Here is a 17594-nt window from a genome sequence, read left to right as displayed (position 1 = left end):
ATGGTGGATTACAGAATATGCATATTAAAAATGAAGATGTCATGAAGCTGACACAGAAGGAAAGTTCAATGTACAACACAGTAGAATATAGATCGATCTTGGCAAATTGCAGAATGTTTGGGGGAAAATATGACAGATTTTCATATAGAAAAACACAGTATCATCTTAATCTGTATGAGTACTCAGAGGCTCAAATTCAGAACAGAGAACAATTGATCTTATAGCAATTTTACAGAAAGAGGTGGTTAAAGACAAGCTGAACATGAGCCAGTAACATGATACCATCACAAAAATAATGATCATATACTTGACCTTTGTGAACAGAAATATTGCCTGAAAGGCGAGTTAAGTAGTAACCTATCTCCTGTAAGCTCTGCTAAGGTCTGTTGAAGTCTGTAACAGTTTTGAATATGGCATTTCACAAAGGGGATCTGTTGGAGAGTCCAGAGAAGGGAGATGAGAATGACTGGAGGTCTAGAGAACACACTATCCATAGGAAAAGGAAATAAATTGTTGTTTAGCTAAAGCTAAGAAAAGATAATAGCAACTTTTGACAATAGGCTGTTACAAGGAGGCAGTAATTTATTTCATAAATGTAGAGTTGTACATATACTCATACCTACTTGGGACTAGAACATCTATTAACATGTAGCTGATCAGGACTAGTGTTGTGGGTTAACACCAGAAGGAAGCTAGCACCACACAGCCACTTACTCATTTCCCTGTAGTTGGAAGGGAAAAGAATCAGAAAGGAAATAGTGAGAACTCATAGGTCAAGATAAAGACAGTTTATTAGCTTAAAAAAGAGAAGAGAAGAGAAGAGAAGAGAAGAGAAGAGAAGAGAAGAGAAGAGAAGAGAAGAGAAGAGAAGAGAAGAGAAGAGAAGAGAAGAGAAGAGAAGAGAAGAGAAGAGAAGAGAAGAGAAGAGAAGAGAAGAGAAGAAAAAAGAAAAGAAAAGAAAAGAAAAGAAAAGAAAAGAAAAGAAAAGAAAAGAAAAGAAAAGAAAAGAAAAGAAAAGAAAAGAAAAGAAAAGAAAAGAAAAGAAAAGAAAAGAAAAAAGAAAAGAAAAGAAAAGAAAAGAAAAAACTGTGCAAAAGCAAAGCCAAACAAGGAATCCATTCACTACTCCCTATTTGTGGGAAGGTGTTCAGTCACTTTCAAAGAACCAGTTCTCATCAGGTGTAATGTTTTCTTGGGAAGACAAACACCATAACTCCCAATGTCCCCTTCCTTCCTTCTTCCTTACCCCAGCTTTTATTGCTGAGCATGGCATCATATATTATAGGATGTTCCTTGGGTCATTGTGGTCAGGCTCTGTTCCCTTCTAGCTCCTGGTGCACCCTCAACCTCTTCACTGTCAGGGCAGCACAAGGGGCAGAGGAGACCCTGGCACTGTGTAAATGCTCTTCAGCAACAGCTGAAGTACTGGTATGTTATCAGTAGTTTGGGTCACAAATCCAAAACACAGCACCATTCAAGCTGGCATGATGAAAACTAGTTTTATCCCAGCCAAAATCAGTACAACTAGGCAGAGGACAGGACTATACAATTCAAAGGACCTCTGGAAAATTCAGAACTTGGCTATAGTAGGTGTATAGGTAAGGAAAAGACAGATTGTTCTTCCCCATCCTTTTGAACTTTTCTTTGCATGGATTCTGGTATACTGAATTCTGTTTACAAATGCACATAAATCACTGTTAATTTCTGTATGTATTTCTACCTTTTTCTTTTGAAGGAAAATTTGTAAGCTGATATATTTGAAACACAGGTCTGATCTCAATCATCTCAAGAAATATCCCTAAATCATCCAAGATTTTTCCAAGAATACAAGCTGAGTGACATCCCTTGTGTGTAGTCTTCCTTTATCCTACAGAGAATTGAAGAAGACTTCCTTTTCACATTCTCATTTTTATACATGTACAGACACTCATATACATATCATATCATATCTATCTTATCAACAAGAAAGTCAATCTACAGTTAGACTGGAAGGAGTTGGGACTTACGGTGGTCCAATATGCGTAGTGCATTCTTGCAATGTTCTTTGAGAAATGTCTGTCACTTGGAAAGCTATTTCACTCTTTCAGTACAAAAGTCTCAACTATAAAGAGCTGTTGATGGCCTTTAATTCTGATATATAGTGAGTTTTCAGGGTGCTCTTGACAAGTTATAACAATCTGTCATTACAGACCTACACAAAATATCTTTTCTGCCTCAGAGAGATATTTTGCCATCAATTAATTACACTATATGACTCTTTAAGTTGTACAGGAGATATCTTTTAGATGGGGGAATCTCAGAGAATTTTTCACCTTCCAGTGTACCAAAGAATGGCCATAATTTCTTTCAGATGAAAATTATCATCTAGCATTATTTGAAAACTGTTGTCAATTTCAGTAGGTGTGGAATAGGACCATGGCTAGTACATGTATATCCCAGATAGGATATATATCACAGTTACAGAAGAGGCAGAATTGATTGACTTGTTTGCTTTTTCAATGCTGAAGTGTTTTTGGCCCTCTGTACATAGAGTGTGTTTTTCTTCTGAGTCCCTACCTTTTAAGGGGTTTATGCACATTTTTTTGCATACTTTCTTCTAAATATGCAACTTAATTTATTAACCATTCTACTCAGCTTGTGTTTCTAAATGCATGTGACATTAGACCTGGAGCTGTAGATTTTTATTTGCTTTTATGGAGCACTTGATGCAAGTTTAGTTTAGAAAATGCATGAACTTGTTACAAGGCTTCATCACAAATACTGTGAATGCCTTAAAACATTGCAGCATGCCTGCCTCAGAAAGTCTTTGTGAAATAGGTATGCTATCACTATCATTATCCACGTTTTGCAGATTAGCAACTGAGGATGACAAAGAGGGAAGGTGGCTTGTTCAAGGTCACATGGGATCTGCCCTTCCCTGGGGTAGGTCACTGAATTTCTCTGAAATCTTTGGGGCCCTGGAACACTAGGTAGTGACAAGGACAAAATAAAAGTAGTAATTTCAGTACAATACATAATTTGTGTAGCTATTATTTAGTTTCACCTGTGTTAAGACAATATCTTCTATTTATATCACTGAGGGGGTGTGTTAAAATCAGATAGCTCAAAAGCCATTTATTAATTGGCAAAAGTTAACTAGTGGGCAATTCTCACTGTAATAAGTATTATTTTAGAAATGTGATAGTTTTATATTTCCTCCACCACAACTTTCCTCTTTATACAGGCATTAATGTAGTTACCACATTCATATCCACCCCAGCCATTCCCTCAGATCTAGCCTTCAGGAAGTTCAAATCCAAATAGTTTTCAAATCCAAGCTGCCAGTTTGATTTCATCACATCAAACCCTTGTTGAGATCAAACCTTTGAAATGAGAAAAGATTTTTAATCCAGTTACCCCAGATGGGGTACAACTCTCCAGGTCCTGAGAGCTGCAGGATTAGGAATTCTCAACATCCCCTCACCCACTCACCCACCCACCCATACACACACATGCAGGCGCAAACAAACTGCCCAGCTTTACACTCTTTGCTCACAGAAAATACTCCAAACAAGCCAGTGTGCAATCCCAGGGAAATGTCTTTCTCCCTTCTTCTTTCTGATATAAAGGAACATCCACACCCACCGCAGAGTCAGCTTTGTCCTTATTTTGCAGATCTTGTTTTGGTTATTCTGTCAAATGATTTTGAGAACTGGGTGAAATTTGCTCTAACTGTATATGATGCAATTCACTGTCTACCTGTAAAAGTATTTGCTATCAGATAGAGGGAACTTTCTATTTCAAGATATCTTTGTTTCATTTTCATAATATAGTACTTAGTTTTGGATTCAGTTGTCAGACAATTTCTTTCTAAGATAAATGTTAAAAGACCATGGGTAATTTGGCATGCGTGAAAGCTGAAATTAACAATTCCATTATCCTATTCATAATTTTCAGAAATTACAGAAATCAGAAATTATGCTTTCAGAGTCAGATTACATGGTAGGGGAATTTGTGACAACAAATTAGGTTTTGCAGCAATAAAGCTGGATAATCTGTTCTTATGATGTCAAGAATTCAAATGTATTGGTGGTGTTTAGTAATACTCAATATTCCCGTAACTTTGGTGACTTCATACTCAAACTATATCTGGAAAGTACTGCTACTAGATGGGGTGGTATGTTGCTCTGTGACCCGTGAAATGGGATCAAGAAATTAGTCATGAGCAGAAAGGCAGAATATGATGGTTAAAAGCGTCAGTGAGAAAACATAAAGCCAAGTGTTGTGACAATTACAGCTGGCATTTCTCCAAGGTATCAAATGTGTGTGTGCATCTGTGTCTGTGTGCTGGTATGTATTGCATGTATGCAGAAAAGAGTTGGATTCTGCATATTCATTTTCAAATTTGTTTCTGATTATTTTGCTAGTTGATGTCTCAGTCTTCCTAGGATGAGTAGCCAAAGGCTGTTTATATCCTCACAAATGCTGGGTGACTTAATATAATTTCCATTTCATAAAAAAAAGCACAAGGACAGAGGAATAAAGAAAACTTTGCAATAAAGAAAAGCTGAAAAAAATCTTACTTTTCTAAAGGAATAATAAGGAAGGAAACAAATACCTTTGAAAATGAAGAAGAAATAAAGCAATATCCATAAACCTCAGGTTTATGAGAGGTTTTTTTTTTTTTTTTTTTTTTTTTTTTTTTTTTTGTGAATGAAAGTAAAGCAGTTAAGCTTTCGTCACAATGAGCAGCAGTCCAGAAGTAGACAGACAGCCTCCTCTGTGTGGGGAAGATTTATAGGGACCCCTCCCGGGCCCTTTGCAAGTCCAATTCATGGGCTCCCTTGACCAAGGCTCAGAGCTGTCGCTCCAAAAGGGGAAGAAGCGAAGGCTTGTCTTTTTTTTTTTTTTTTTTTAATCACCATTTGTTATAAGAACTCAGACTTCCAAATGACGAAGGAGAGAAAGGGTTGAGGGAAAGATATTTCTCCCCTCTCCCTTGTGTGGTCTGGTGTATTCAGAGTAGGGGCCTGAGAAGGAGGAATGAGCTGATTTAACATGGATTGCAGCACCACCGAGAGAGGGGAAGAGAAGCTTCCAATCAAAGTGTGAGCTGTTCTGGTGTCCATGTGCATGGATGTACAAGCAAGAGAAGTGGTTGGTCTCTAGGCACCTTCTTTCTGAGAGCCCAAGGGCAGATAATTGATGTGACAGACGATTCTCCTTAACGCCCTGCCAACAAAACAGCTCTTGGGCAGCTCACAGCCCTGCTCACTCAATAAAGGCCTGAACCTATCACAAAAAAACATGGGAAAGATTTGCTTATTGTGAATAGCAACAACACAAGTAGGAATAGCAACCAGCTCTCCCCCAAAACTATAGGACATTAAGAAACTGAGGTATGCGAGGAAACAAGCACAATGGTAAAGCAGTGGAATGAGTTGGTCAAAAATGTCATTGTCTCTGCCATCATCCAAGCAGAATCATAAGAGTGCTGTGAAAGATCCTCTTATTTAATAGCTATATATCACCAGTGTAGGAAATAAATTGCAATACTCTTATTCTGCCCCCACCCCCTTCTAATTGTATCACGCATTCAATTCTCAAATCATTTGTGGAACTAGAAGTGGAATGCACATAAGGAAGGATATGTCTACTGAAACTTCTTAGTCAGTCTTTCCTGATCCACAGTCCTTCAGACAAAAGTCCCTTCTTCTCATGAGCTTGTCATGCTTGTGAAAAGAATTGCAAAAAAAAACCTTAGTAACAATGACAAAAAATTAATTTTGTCCCAGGTCTGGATGGTTTCTGGTGGACTGGTGAATTTTGGCTCATACTGTGTTGGCAGATGTCCTCAATCTTTTTTATTATTAAGATATATACACATATTTTTTGGAATACAATGCAACATGCAGATGAGTTCATCCTGCAGTGTTTACACTATTTTAATCATTTAAAAATGTTTGCTTCTAGAGTATGGAATGATAAGGTAGGATATTGAATGATATGCTAGAACATATGGACAGCAGGTTGTACCTAGGAAACTGAGGAAGGCAAGGAAAATTTACCAAGTCTTGTTAGCAAATAAATTCCAATGTAGAATACTTTACTATCAAACAAAACATTTATAAACTAGAGGTAGCTAAATATGCAGGTAGTCAGACTTCATCCTCTACTATCTATACAAACTGAAACAGTTTAATGAATAAAGCATTTATTCAAAGTATCCCTGCATTAGTAGGCTCTGGCACAAATAATCCCATTGAACTCATTGTCTTGGCTTAGAATAGAAGGCTAACTGCAAAGTGTGCAAGTCTAAAGCCAGAAACTTTTGCAGAAGTTCCTGCATATGGTGTAATGCAAGCACTTGAGCTGGACAATATTGTTTACATGTAAAATATCTATATACCCATTAGAGACAGGCTCAAACTAGGAGAGACAAACTAGCCAACATACTGGCTTCACATCTGAATGGGTATTTCTACACAGAGTCTTAACTAACTTAAGAACTTCCCTAAACAAAGATAAGCCAAATAGCTCTGACTGAAGAGGGATAGGGGAAATCTCCTGCTGTAATTCTGTACCTTGAGCTATTGATATTATATAGGAGGATGCTGTTGAGCTGGTAGCCCACTGTGGTCTACAGTAGTGGGTATCTCTAAGGAGGTCCCTTAAGGAAATAAAACAATCAAGCCCCAGAGCAACATGATGAAATCACTATTCAGAGGTTGATACCCACTCTGAAAGTTTTTAAGGTCATCAGAAATAAAGAGGATTGGGAATGACTGGCCAAGAACTTCAGGAGATAGGTTTGCAAATTATTATTTCCTTTTGCTTCCTCATCTCTTTCGTCCATCCACATGTTCTCATTCTGCCAGGCTAAGTACTAGCACAACTCACTTCTCATGCTGCAGTAAGTTCTTTGCACTCTCCCCCAGGTGCAGAATGAAGATAGGAAACTGGACGAAAAGTGGGATGGGGGGGGAAGGGGAAGAGGGAGGGGACACCTGCTCTTGTCTCTATTTCATTTAATGTAAGAAGCTCTGCGTGTGTGTGGGTGTATTTGTATGTACACGGTTGTGTGCAAAAGCATGAGGCCCTGACCTGTGAGAAAAAGGCATCTCTGGCAACGAGGGCATAAGCCTCCCGTGACAGTGCTTAGTGGTGTAAGGGGGCTGGCTGGTGCACGAGCCACTGAGGTGAGGGGTGGGCAGTGTAGACCCTCCAGGCTGCCTGGGACAGGGGTACAGCCTGCCGGGTGTCCAGCTGCAATGGGTAGGTGCTTGCGTGCGAGTGAGCAGGGAGGGCTGCCTCTGCCGCTGGTCCTGGGGAGAGGAGGGAGAACAAAAGCCTCCATTTTGACGGCTCTTCTTCACCCATCAGCTCCATTTACTAGGTCTCAATAGCTGGGGCTCAACAGCAGCAGTGGCAGCAGCTCCCGGCAGGCTCCCACCTCCTCCTCGGATGCGCACTTCCCAGCAGAAAGGAGAATGAGGAAGGGGACAGGGAGAGAGAAAGAAAGAAGGAGAGTGAAGGGGGGAGGGTAGGGAAAGAAAAGGGAAAAAAACCTTGCTGACACGGGGCATAACTTAATTTTCACGGTGCCGGGACAGCTGTATCGTGTAATCTGCCATGGCATGCCATTAAAACTTCAATGCCTTTACTGACCCAGAAGGGAAACTCAGACCGTGGAGAGCCTTTTGAAAAGAAGTGGTGATCTTTCACGATTTATGAGCTTGTCTTAAAGAAACAGACTCCACTCACTTTAAATTAATCACCCTTTTCAGGGTACATTGAAATCTGGGGTCTCTCAGCTGAAGTCTGTGGAGACCTGGTACCTTATGAATGCCTGCCCTGTCTTTATTATTATTTTTATTTCATTTTATTTTTATGCCCACCAAAATGGGTTGGTTTTCAGGGGAACTGTATCTTGCAAATTGAGGTTCAAAATCCAATTACACCAATTCAGTGGAAGTCTGAATGGTGTAGCTGTGGCACTTACACATTCTCATCCCTGCATACATTGTACAAAGGGGAGAAGAACCTGAGAAATATGAGGAGTTAAGGACTCAAAAACTAATGAAATGTGAGACATCCTCTATGATTCACCAACTAAAAGTAAAATACGCCGACTAAAAGTAAAATTGCAGTGAGTCCTCCTGCTTCCATTATTCACACAGTCCAGGGAACAAAGAGTTGTAAAATCACAGTAATAAAACCTAAACAATTTTGAAATAATAAAATAAATAAATAAATAAATAAAATCTGTCTGTTGCAAGAAAGTGTAGATAAAGCACTTCCTTGCAATGTTCCCAGAAAAAAAAAAAAAAAAAAAAAAAAAAAAAAAAAAAAAAAGCACAGTGTGATTTACAAGAATTACAAGAAGAATGCCTGGGTTACTCTCAGAGGATGTAAATCAGCATCCTTCCATTGTCTGCCATTAGTATAATATCTGATTTACCCCAGCTGTTTGTCTGGACTCCTCTCTCAAGCACTTGCTCTCCTTGGCCAGCAACATTTCTTAATGGACATATTTTTAATGTGAAGATAATAAGTGACCCAGTAATATGACGATTCAAAGCAGTGAAGTAGTGATTTTCACATCCCTAAAACTTTGCATGTCTAGGAACTGAAACACTTTTTTTTTTGTCCCTTTGGTGAACTAATTATGGAGTAACTTAAACCAAAGCAAAAACTTCATGAAGTCACAGGCAGTGATGGAAATAAAGTAATAAGATCTGAGATCAGAGTGAAAATTGTATATGGAACCTGAACATCTGAATTAATTAACCAGCTTCTTGCCTTAGAAGACTGGACCCATGAATCCCCTAATACACTTAAGTGCCACTCACACAGCTTTTGTGAGATGTCTGACTTCTGACAATCTTTTGAGTTGTTCCTCATGATAAATAACAGAAGTAACTATTCAAAGAGAAAAAAAATCTTTTTATCCATCCCTTTTAGGGTTTAGAAGTTTTGGCAGTTTCCTTGGAGTCTTTATCAGCCAGAGGCTCTCCTTTATATATCCAACTGTTCTTTAATGTTCTAGAGAACTGTATATGGGCATACGTATCACCCATGCATACCCAGATAATCTGTGCCCATATTTTGCTTAGATGAGGTACCTTACAGAACTCTGTGTTATATAAGGCAGGTTTGGTTTTGAGCATTATCCGTTTCCTTATGTGTACATCAACGTGGTCTGCAGCAGCTCTGATATGTATTTCTACTAGCTCAGGTGTTCTGGTTTTCAGTTTTCAAAATGTCAGCTGCTGCTGGCACGGTTTCTGTAAGACAGCTGTAATATATGTGGAATAGAAGCTAGCCCTTCTGTGTTTCATAAATGGCCTATTATTTTGTAACTATTTTCCATCAGCTAGTTAGACTCAGAATAATGACACTTGACACTCACATTTCTAAATTTACATATTTCATTACAAGTAGTTTGTATACTTACTCACTGGACTGTGGCCCACTCTGAGACATTATAATGGTAGACACATCAATCCTAGGAAAAAAATGGCATGTGAGTTTACTCATATATTGTAAAACATTTTGGTAAACCTGTCTCAGGGAAATAATGTAAACAGTGATGAAAAAAAATAAATCTACTTTTTCCCATCAATAGAAATCATGTATCTATTTTTCTTCACAATGCTCATTTTTTTCCATTCCCTCTGGATATTTTGCTTGATGGTTTGTACTTTTCAAGCACACAGAACTTAATAACATCACAACATTCTTTACTTGGGGCTTGTAGAAAACTAATTGAATTATTGGATTTTTGATCCCTGTGTTGTTGGTTGGTGTCTGTATCTTCTTAAAACTTTAGGCATCGCTATGGGGATGTATTTAAATAAAACAGCACTTACAATGGGGCTCCAAACTGCTGGCAACAGAAGGAGAGAAGATGCAGTCTGACTGTCCCTTGTAGATATTTTTGACATGTTCAGTCACTCCAGCAGTCACTTTACACATTTCATCAGAGTGTGGACAACTTTTGAAAATTATTTGACATATGCATAATGTAATTCTGGATTGTTGCTGTATTTGACACTATATTTCTTGTATGATATAGAGAGTCATCTTTTCCCTTCACAGAAAAAATAAAATAAAATACAAAAATCTTATAAATGAAAATAACTGTCCATTAACAGCCGTTATATTCAGCTAAGGCCATATTGTTTTCTCATTCACCAAAGCTGGGAGAACATGTAGGCAGTACTCGTTCATACCTAATCAGTTCTGTGAAAAGTTTTCAGAGTTCTTCAACACTTCAGAGACCTAAACTCCATTAGGTGGAAAATGAATGAATTCATGCAGTTAATTACAGCTGTATTTTTGGAATATGGTAACAGAACCTACTTTCTCTCTTCTGATGCCTGTAATAAATGATGCCTGGATAAACCACTGCGGCCTGAGTCATTGATTTTCATGGTGTTGCACTGCTGTCAGCCAGACACTGACGTGGGTGTAAGGGGTCTATTTTACTGGTTCTTCAAGTGGCAGGTTTAGCTAATGCCACTGTTTCAACTTCAGACTGCAGGAGGACTGCATTCATTGTCTTTCTATATGGTATTCCCTTTCTTCAGGAGATCATAACTAGCATACATCAGCCAGATAGGGCTTTGGGTAGAGCATAAAGCAGAGTCATTCTTGAGTTATGCATGATAAACATAATAAGAAATTAAATCAACATTTCAAGAAAAATTCTTGGAACTTCTTTCTCAACTGGCAAGGAGAAGTTTATCTTTATGGAAATATTTCCCCAGCGCTACATCCAAGAAGATATCTGCAGCTCTCTTTCAAGCAGTATGTGCAAGATAGGGGACTTAAACATTCATGGGGAACTAAGAAGAAAAAAGAAGATGAAATATGTTTTCTTACAAACTAAAGAATTCATTCCACTTGCTTGTCTGGGTGAGATGTTACTCCAATTTCTGACATCTACATGAGCAGCAAAACACAGGACAGAGAGGTACATGGAAGGTACCAGCAGCTTGCATCCCATATGGGAAGTTCAAGTAGAAGAACAGTTGTTTCATTTCATGTCTGTAGGAAAGTCATATGCAGTTATTTTTCCATTTTAGTGCTTTAAAAATAGAATATCTGTAGGCTAAGACTCTAACTAAAATTAAGGCCTAACACTTAAATTAATTCTTCCTTGGTAGAACTGTAGTAAAACCATCTGGATTCTTTAATTTTGGGGTAGCTTTTTTTTTTTTTTTTTTTTTTTTTTCCTCCTGAAGATGCAGGAAATGAAAGCCCTTACATTAAGAATATATGTGGACTGCCTGATTCTTTTAAGGATTGAAAACTGGTATAAATCCTGGAAAGACAAGTAAAGTACTCAGAGTTAATATCGCATGGGTACAGAAATCCATTCTGGTACTTTAGTTGTCATCATTATAGGCTGTACACTGCTAGCACTGTCAGTTCAGAGCACAGGCTCTAAAGGAAATGGCCCAGTCTAGAAAGTTTTATGTAGGCAAGAGGTCCAATAAAATGCTAACTTTAAAGGAGGGTGTTAAGAAATTTCCAAAATGACTCTCACACCACAGCTAATAAATTCTGCTACAAAAGAAAAGTCATATTTGAAAAATTTGCAAGGCTTACAGATACACATGCTGAGGAAGCACTCTGACCAGGGAGCAACTGTTTGGTATATCTTAATGTTCAAATGTTTTTTTATCCCACAGAACAAAGAGCAATTTATGTGACAGATGAGTAGGTATTTGCAAACCTGAGTTAGAGTGTGGTATAATAATTTAAGTACTGTGTTACTAAATAATTTGAACATGGAATAGAAACACTCTCATACAGCCTTTCGAATAGTTAAGTGATGTTAATAGTTTAAGTGATTCTCTTGAAAATTCTCTGTATTTGAAGCACTATCCTACTTAATTTTTAAATTTCTAATTTAATGTTCAAGGTTTGTTATTGGCTTATCATCTACAAATACAGACTAATTAAAGATGCTGTCATCTGTTTACAAACAGGCATGATAAATGTTAAAAGAAAATTGAGACATTTGGCATTAATAAACTTCAGTCAGACACAACATGCAACAATATTTAAAATAGATGCAGCAGTCTATATATCCTCCTGGGTTGCAGAAAGAAATTTTGGAGGCTGCTTGAAAAATTCTTCTGGTGTGCTTAATGGCAAAATAAAAAGTCTTTACTAGTAGTTTCTGACAAATAAGGGAACACCAGTTTTTAAGAGGCCTCCTGACTGAGGTGAAGCATGCTCTGAAATTATGATGGTGGGAGACAGAAATTTATAGGTATGGGGGAGATTTTTAGGAGATTAAACAACTTTCTGCAGCTTAGATAGTCCAAAAAAAGCTTTCCAAAGTTTTTGATGTTCTTCCAGCAGTAATTAGAAATGGCTCCTTGGAAATATTTTTGGACCCAGAATGAATCTAATGAAATATGTTTCTTCATATAGGCTGTGATTTCAGTGAAGGCTCCTGCATCTAAGATGAGACTCTCAAAGGAGGCAAATCTATTTTCTTGATTACAGGTTGATTTTCCTGTCTGTGAACCTTTCACCTTTCATTAGTGGGTAGAAATTCTGCACTAAATTCTAGCTGGCATGTTAAGCCCAAGGAAACTAAATTTCCTGTAAGATACTGTACTCCACTGGATGCCTTCATCTTCTGGGCATAGGCTTCTTTGGAGGGCTCCTAAAGCAAGACTACATCTCTAAGAAAAATATCCACATGCTTTGAAGTAAAATTGTGTAAAGTCCAAGACTTTATGTTGTTTAGATCTGTTAGTTAAACACTATATTCACTATAATATAGAACTATAATATAGATATAATTCACTATATATTCACTATAATATAGACTTACTTCTTCTAGAGAAATTTCATTTTCTCCCTGGTTTGCCTTGTCTTATTGCTTTTTTTTTTTTTTTTTTTTTTTTTTTACAATGCATTGAGCATCCAGCCTTCTGATAAAAGGTAGTTAAATGACCTCATATAATTGTTTCCCATGAAGCCCATTTCTTTTGGTGTACAGGACTGCATGGTGCATAGAGTAGTACACTGAGAATGAGCTAGTTACATGCACGATGCCGCTGAATTCACAGAAGAAGGCAGAAGTGTTAGAGTGGATCTGCGGCAAGAGGAAGAACTGCCCACAAGGCATTGATGGGAATGCAGAACATTGATGCATCTTTGGCTGTCATAGATTGTGATGTTGAATGGCCATAGGACAGGGGTAATTAACTGTGTCTTCCTTGAGTTCTCTTCTCTGTTTTTCTCTTTGGACGGCTAAAGTGAAATTAGTCTTATCAAACATCAGAGATGTTTGGTCTGAGTTGTACATGAGTCTTTCTATGTAGTCAATAGAAAGGTACAGCCATATCCAGAAGACAGCTATTTCCACCACAAGGAACAAACCTGAGATAATTGATACTAAGTGCCCTTAGAAAATGTCAGCATTTGTTCAATGACTAGAATAGACACTAGACAACTGGTTTAGTTTGGACATCTGCCTTTTAGGCTGTTAAAATCAGATGACATGGATCTCATTCCAGGAGACATACTGTCAGGAGTGAGAACCAGTCAGAGAACCAGCAAGAGGTAGTAGAAACAAGGAGATTTAAGACTGCTGAAAGATCAGACTGGGACAACAACTTAGGAAGAGAACAAAGCAAGTGGACACCAGCATGTTTAGCATGTTTTAGCTCTTACTTGTCAGTGCATAAAGTCCTGAAGGCTAGATTTTGAATATTGATAATTCTCACTATCAGGAGGATTTTTGAAAAATAACTCCATTAATTTCTGTATTTCATTCATGGTGCAATGCAATTGTAACTACTTTTACTAATTATAAAATATTCTATGTGTCAGTCACTGGAGATGTAAAAAAGTCAAATTAAGATTACATAGCCACAAATCCAGCAAGCAAGACTTTTGTATCTAATTGTGTAGTGTTCCTTACTATCCTTTGAGATCAAAAGGAAGCGAGGAATTTGAAAGCCACAGAATGAATGCAATCATACTTTTTTAAGCTTTTAGAGTCCAAAGGACCAATGAGCAATTACATATACATAAATTATTATATATTACTATATATATTATTTATATAGACATTCTGCAGTTAGCCTATACCTGAACAATACATTAAATCAGAATTAGTGATTATATTAAATATAATAAAGACAGAAAAAGGAATAATATACATATTTTATAGGATTACACACATGATCATCTGTATTGTATTCAGATTTGATCATTCCACCTCAGAAACACAAGAACTAACAATATTTCTTTATGTAAGGACATGACAAAATTTCAAGCAACAAGATGTTAAAAAAGGATGTTTTTTTGGTTCTACAGTTCTCAGTGTTTCTAATGAACACCTTCAGGTGTACTATTAGAAACAACTAGGAAGAATTCAATACTGAACTCATATCAATGCTAATGCTGACGTTTATTTTTTCTGCTCTTAAACCTACCTTTTAAACTTTATGCAGCACTTTCATTTTCCTGTTTCTTTTCTGATCAATTTATTCTGCCTACCTTCTTGATGATGCTTTCAATCCCCCTTCCCTTCCTACCCTTCTATTGCCCCCTGTCCCCCTGAAACGTGCTATTAGGCTTGGAAGTTGTCCTAATGACTTTAGAAATTAGAAAGCAAAAGGGAAAGTGCATGATTTAAAGAAGTGTACTGATATGACTTTTCAGAGAGGAAAGCAGTGCATAAGCAAGGATGGCAAAAAAGCAAGTGCACAAGTGTGCTCTGAACATTTGTCCACTTAGCAGAACCGATATGGAGATTTGTCATTGCTCCTTACAGATACCCTGCCGTTGTCTGAACTAAAGTTCATATCAAACAGGTGTGTACCAGTCTAGATTCCTGAGCAGGAGGTATTCCCAGGCTGAAAGGAACTATTTATTTTGTTAATATTGTATCTAAGCAGCCCTTTGAAAACATCAGGTGCTTCTTAAGTATTATTACATTCAAATAATAAATTCGTGAAGCATCAGATATTTAACCCTCTCTATCCCTAAGAAACACACAAATACAGTACTGTTCTAATAAATCCTTAATTTTACAGATTTCCTGCTGAAGTTTCTGACTAACGGTAAGTTATTTGTTCAGAAAGATTTTATGGTGCTCATAAAATCTCAATTAGAGTTTTAAAATAACTTGTAGTTTTTCTGTAACATGATGCTGCCATCTCAGTTCCCAGAGGGTATATTAAATTCAAGTAGCAATAACAAATCATTTAAGCAATAAATAAATAACCTGAGACTGAGTTGTTAAGAGTTAATAGTCTCCCATACACTCAATAGAGACTGAGGCTCCACTCTATTAAAGTGACCCCCGGGGCCATGGGCCAAATTGCACCCAGTTGTTTTGTGGAAGGTATTCATCCCTCACACATTCATTTCCTTCTTTATGTTGTCTCTTTTCATCAGTGAAGGCACTCTGCAGTCCCTGAGTCCAGAGAACAATTACGGTACAGTCTCAGAGAAAAGAAAGAAAACTGGGGTCATAAATATGTTAAATGGGTACGTGGGTTTAAGTGGCTTTGTAAACTAAACACGAGGGAAACCTCAGACTAATTAATGAATATGAAGCAGCATGATAGGAATGTTTTAAGGGAAAATTCACATTACCTCCTCCCCCCCTCCCCAACTTAATAAAAATAAAATAAAATAAAAATCCTTTTTTTCCCTTTTTAAAATTCATTCCAGCAGGACAGTCATGATACAACACATCCTTATGCTTTACTGAAATGCTATTCAAGCAGGAACTGATTGCAGAGATAACTGAACTGATAATTCATTCCCAACATCTTATTGGATAATTCATTCCCAACATCTTATTGGAAACTGAATTCTTTCCTCCACAAAGATCAGCCATTTATCATGATAGCGAAGCTATGCAAAACTGCAGGAAGATTTAGGACTTCAGCCAAGATTGCTGTTTAGTTTTACATTGTGTGTCAATTCCTGACCTGACTTATACCGACTACTAAAATAAACATAGATTCATTGGGTGTCAGTGGTGTCAGGATTTGGCCCTATAATAATAAGATTATGGGCCCAGAATAGTAGTCTTCATTCAGTACTAACAGTGGGACAAATTTTGCTCTCAGGATCTTCTCCTGTCCTCCTGTGGGAAAACCAGCAGGAGGCAGAAGAGGGAAAAAAGATCTGTGGGATTTCCCTTATTTATAAAGCTTAGTCCAAATTCTGGGGAATGCTGTTCCCAAGATCTGCCACAGGCTTCTGCAGCAGACCACAGTTCTGTTTCCAGGTCTATAGCTAGCTTCAGAATACTAGTTGATTTTCATGGGTCTCAGTTTGGAAAGAAGCCATGTTAGAAAACAAACCAAAAAAAAAAAAAAAAGCTTTTATTTCTGATTTTTTTTTAAAAAAATTGACACCAAACTGGGAATATATATATGGGAAGAGACCAAGGTATTCAAGGAAATATTTTTTCCACTGAAAATTTTGAAGAAAACTAATTTTTCTCTGCATATTTTTTTTGCCCAACTGAATTTTTTCCAGAGTTGATTAAATCTGCAGAGGTGTCACTAGCAACATGGTAGAACCTCATTCTGAAGTGTTATGTCATCTTTGCCTTTCCCAGAACCCTATAAAGACAATGCTCACCCATAACGAGATTGATGCCACCTCAGTGCCTACTAACAGTTCCAAATCTCAGGTTGTGTTAATGAAATCCAAAGATGAAAGAAGTCCATGTCCATGGGGACAGCAGCTGCTCTTGCAGCACTGAGATAAGGTAACCATGTGCTTTTTTGACCCAGCAAGTGATGAGCTGACTAGAATGTGGCAGAGATGAGTTCTAATTTCTGCTGTGGTTCATAGCTCTTTTGCAGTTTCCGTCAGCATTTCTGTAAAACCTGAGGAATACCAGGCCCTTCTCAGAGGATGGTGACCATCTCCTGTGGAGGCAGACAGAGGAGTAGAATTCAGTGTCTCTAAACCACCTGTAAGTAAACAGGGTGGAGGAGCTGCAGCAGGATGCCTCCTTTGCTCAAGACACAAACCTGTAGCTTGGCAGATTTTGGGTGCTCTTCAAGACCAGTAACATGCCTTGGCTTGTTGGCAAAGGTAAAAGGTAGCTAGGGAGAACTTCCTTATGTCTTCAGGCAAACCTTAAACTGCTGGTGAAAGTGGTTTGAGTGAACCTTGATTACTGCCTGAGGCAAACATGGAAGTGGTCACCTGATGCCTGCCACCTGCAATACTGCAGGGCTGGTGACCTCTACTTGATATGTGGTGGTGAGGTGGTCTTGGGATACTACTCTGACCCTGCTAGACCCTAAATACCAGTTCTTGTCATGGCTTAAGGCTTTGCCATTCACCTAATTCCACAGGCTCTGTATGCTGCACAAACTGATATTAGCACAAAAAGTTTCAAACTCCACTGAGAATATTTCAGAAAGCTACAAAGTGCAATAGAAACTCCCTACATATGTCATTATTGCTAAAATTAATGTATATTTATAACAGTATTTGTATCTGTGTTTGCCATTTTGTTTTCTCTATAATATCCTGCTTTTGCTCATTCCTAATTTTGCAGATCAGGATATCTAACAGCTTTCTTCAAAGTCCATTTTTAG

Source organism: Aythya fuligula, chromosome Z, assembly GCF_009819795.1.
Source record: "Aythya fuligula isolate bAytFul2 chromosome Z, bAytFul2.pri, whole genome shotgun sequence".
Lineage (NCBI taxonomy): Eukaryota > Metazoa > Chordata > Aves > Anseriformes > Anatidae > Aythya > Aythya fuligula.
This window is presented reverse-complemented; position numbering follows the sequence as displayed.